This window comes from Arachis ipaensis, chromosome B5 (assembly GCF_059453495.1).
Source record: "Arachis ipaensis isolate K30076 ecotype BB chromosome B5, ASM5945349v1, whole genome shotgun sequence".
Classification (NCBI taxonomy): domain Eukaryota; kingdom Viridiplantae; phylum Streptophyta; class Magnoliopsida; order Fabales; family Fabaceae; genus Arachis; species Arachis ipaensis.
In genome coordinates, this window is record NC_142440.1 from 122,329,466 (window position 1) to 122,334,126 (window position 4,661).

Genomic DNA, 4,661 nt, shown 5'->3' on the forward strand with positions numbered 1-4,661 from the left:
TTATGGCAGGGGTTAAATTATGTCCATAAACGAGGATGATGTGAATAATGATTCTGATAATGATTTGGGTGATGATTTCGATTATCAACCGAATGCAGAAGACGATGCTGAAGACGACGATGTGGATTCGCTGGATTCTACTAGCAAGAGTGAAGAAGTTTGTGGTGTAAAAAGAATAGCAGATTTAATGGTGGAGGATATTTGGAACCTGGAGTTTAGGACAGAGGATGAGGCATGCCAGTTTTATAACGCTTATTCTTGTTGGCATGGATTTGTAATAAGGAAGGACGACGTGGTTAGGGATAATCAAGGTAGAATCATTAGCAGGCAACTTGTTTGCAACAAAGAGGGCTGGAGGAATATGAGGTATCTCCATCTAGATGATAGATCAAGGGAGGCAAGGTCACTAACGCGAACCAAGTGTCCAGCTCCGCTTAGGGTAAAGCTTGACTACGGCTGCGGTAGATGGAAGGTATCATGTTTTGTCGAATCTCACAACCACGATCTGACGCCACCCCAATTTGCGCATCTGGTTCCGGCCAATCGTCGTCTCACTGTGACTGATAGAGTCCAAGTGGAAAATCTTCATAATTTTGGTGTCAGGACCTGCCATATTATAGGGTATATTGCATTCCAGAAGGGTGGATATCGTCATGCTGGCTTCACACGGAAAGATTTGTACAACCACATCGATCGCTATCGTCGGGCAAAAGTTAAAAACGGGGATGCCAATGCGGCAATAAACTATTTGATTGGCAAGTCAAACAACGATCCGCTGTTCTTTGGAAAGTATACGTTCACTAGTGACGAAAGGCTGGAGCATATTTTTTGGGCAGATGGGCAGTCAATTATCGACTATCACTGCTTTGGAGATATTGTTGCCTTTGATTCAACCTACAAGAAGAATAAATACAACAAGCCTTTGGTCATTTTCTCAGGATGCAATCATCACGGGCAGACTGTTATCTTCGGCTCTGGCCTACTATCCGACGAAACCACAAAGACGTATAAGTGGTTGTTGGAAACCTTTGTTGAAGTGATGGGTGGGAAAAGTCCAAAAGCAATAATAACTGACGGAGACCTTGCCATGCGAGATGCAATCAAGAATGTTCTGCCTTAAGCGACCCATCGATTATGCGGATGGCATCTGCAGAGAAATGCATGTGAAAATATAAAGAATCCTAATTTCCTGCACGATTTTAAGGGTCTTATATACGACAACAACGACCAGAGAGACTTTGATCGGAGATGGGCAGCCATTTTGGATAAGCACAACCTTGTTGGCAGTACCTGGATGGAAAAGACGTACGAAACTCGTGAGATGTGGTCCCATTGTTTCCTCCGGGATAAGTTTTTCGGTTACATAAGGACGACATCACAGTGTGAAGGTATAAATTCTCTCATCAGATTTTATGTTAATTGCAAGAACACCCTCATTGACTTCATGCATAACCTGGATAGGGCCTTAAAGGAGTATAGAAACAACGAGTTAATAGCTGACTATAAGTCTCAGTGCTCAGAGCCAGTGATGATTACCTCGTTGGAGGTATATGAAAGATTTGCATCATGTTATTTCACGCGAAACATTTTCAAGGAAATTCGTAATGAGATTCAGAGGGCAAGGGCTTTGAATATAACGGTACTAAGCACAACCTTGGACAAGGTAGAGTTCAGTGTGACTGCTCTCGGAGACCCGGCCAAAGATCGACGGGTGGAAGTCGATAGAGGTAAGAAGCTGTTCTCGTGCTCGTGCAAGCTGTTTGAATCACGTGGTATTCCCTGTAGTCATATCTTTTGTGCCATGAAGTTCGAAAACATACATGAGTTTCCAGATTCGTTGATATACAAAAGGTGGACAAAGAATGCAAAGAACGAATTTATTAGCACAGAAATGCATGTGAATGATGACATCGAAAGGGTCTTAAAGTTTCGAGTTGGAGCATTGGCATCGAATTGCAACAAGCTGTGTGATATTGCTTGCAAGGATCTTGCAGACTTTGATGAAGTCCAGTCTGAACTTGTCAATTTAGTTATCCGCCTGCAGTCACGCAAACAAGGCAAGTCAACTCCTAATGTTAACGTGGAAGACATCAACGATCCATTTGTTGTCAAAAGCAAAGGAGCCCCTTCCAAGAAGTCTTCTTGGAGGAAGAAGAGAGCATGCTCTAATTGCCACAAGTACGGTCATTACTACAAGCGCTGTCCAGATCTGATGCAGCATAGTGTTGAAGGTAACCATCGCGATCGATACCGCAATGCATCAGCCAAGGACTTAGGTTTTAGTCCAGAGAGGTTTGCTAATTCTTCGAGGTCGTTCTCAATTAAGTCCGAACACTACTTAGGACCTAATACCAAGGTACGATTTGTTTATTCTAAATAGGCTCCTGCTGTGAAAATCTTGTTCCATGTTTGTCCCTTTAAAAACCATTAAACTATGTGAATGCTCCTCGGTTTGGGCAGCCTTTTAAAAAGGGTGGAACAAGGAAGTTTACGGCGACGGGTATGAGGAACCGGAAGGGTAAAGACAACACTTTTGTTGAGGTAATTTTTTTGAATATAAACATCTAATTTCCGTGTCATGAACTGGGTAAATTAATGAAGATCTCGTTCTTCTTCTCTAAAAAAAAAATTTATAAAACAGCGGAGCCTCCATGAAAGCAGCGAATCCATTGACATCGCGTCGACGAATGGTGTTTTCAATAAAAATCTCTACTCGTTAACACAGGTGTGATGCGTAAAACTCCTCTTAACCACTTTGCGATGAATGACCATTATGGTTTTATGCATGATTATAGTTTCTGATTGGGGATTATGATGTTATCAGCAGGTGAAGGAGTCACAGCAGGACAAGAGACATTCATTCACGAAATATGAATGCGTTAATGATGTCGTTGATGATAAATGTGACACACGACATGTGCAGATCGATGTCTGAGATCTGTTACCATCGTCACTGCCTTGTGGCAACAAACAAGGATCGTACATGGCATTGTTCGCGTCGATGCATAGGACACTTTGACCATTTCAAGGAATTAGTCTTCTGAATTTAGTGCAATGCAAGTATAATTGGTTCTAAAAGCATGATCTATCCTGATTTACTGACCGCAATGTATTAGTCACTGCTTGGTATTGAGGAGTTTTAAGTTGTAGTTATTTACGTTAAGTATGAATATGTCCATTTTGGTGATAATGATGTTCAATAATATGTGTGTGATTTGCTTACAGTGCTGTATTCTCGTTGTAGTAAATTACGGTTGACTTTTGGGTAACGATTTGCTACCATTGTGATTATGCAATTCAGTTGATCAATTAGAGTTGTGTAAATTGATTTTTTTCCCTACTTAGTCCATTATGATGACAATAATGTTGAATAATATGCATGTGTTTTGCTTACATTGCTGTATCTTAGTTGCAGTTTATTGTGGTTGCATTTGGAGTAAGGAGTTCCTACCATTGTGGTTATGCAATACAGTTGAAAAAACAGAGCTTTGTTAATTGAATTTTTTTACTTTCTTAATGCATTTGATTTACCAACCAAATTATTTGATTGAATGGGTTGTAGTCTCCAAGGTTGAATTGTTCTTAGATGGTTACGAATCTCTTTTGTAACGTTGAGGTTGTGAATCTACTTTGTTATTATGGATTTCCTGTATTCATTGAAAATTTTATTTAAGGGAAAATGGCACACTGTGTATGAAAGCAGTTTGAAATATATATAGATATATGAAGCAGAGAATTCGTAAACACAAACACATTTTTATTCGCTCATATCATAGTTTCGATTATTAGGTTCAATAACATTTTGAGGTTGTTAGAGTCTTACATACTGACAGAATTTAACACTAAAAACAATAAATGTTTGAAACACTGCGGACATTTCCTTTAAGTTGTACAATAACGAATCTTTCTATGTTATCAGCTACTTGACTACGGCATGACTTTACTTTGACAGGCAGGGTTTTGCTTCCTGGGATTGAGAGCTTGAATATTTCCAGAATGTAGTCATACAGCATCCGTAACATTGTTGACTATTATGACCTGATATTAAGTAAACTCATCACGACAACTATACACATTAGATGAATCAAAAAAATCAATTAATTCAGTAAACCTTAAAAAAAAAGAATCCACGAAACTCCTAGTTACCCTTTAGCCTTTGGGTTCTAGGTTCTTCATCAATTTCCTTTCCCAGTGTTCTACATACATACACAACAACAGCCTATGTTAAATATAAGTATATATATTCAAAGAAATACATCACATGGACCAACCATACATTAGTCAGATTCTTTTAATAGCTCTACTACATGCACCCAAACACCATCCGAGACACTTGCACTCTAAATTAGAAAAAAGAAGCATTTTTTTTACCTCTAGACGGATATCTTCCGTGGGAAAAATGAATCGGTACAGCAGCACAAGTGCCTAAGTTAGTTTGGGAGTGGTACTTCTCGTTTCCACCATCTTCCTGAACTCTTGGGGGAGAAGCAACGTCATCTGTTCCCTTTGCGCATCCTCGTCGTGCATTGAGATGAGATATCGTTAGTTAATATTTTGCTTTTTTCTTCCGTGCAGAAGTTTGTGGAAAAGGTACCGCGGTCGTAAGTACAACCGTTCGTGAAACATAGACGGATTTCCGCTACGTATGAAAATTATGAATT

The 4,661-nt window shown here is 39.6% G+C and overlaps 1 pseudogene; it reads left to right on the forward strand.

Moving 5' to 3' along the window:
• Positions 1-187: 187 nt before the first annotated feature.
• LOC107640898 (protein FAR1-RELATED SEQUENCE 5-like) lies at positions 188-2,380 on the forward strand (annotated as a pseudogene).
• Positions 2,381-4,661: the final 2,281 nt, after the last annotated feature.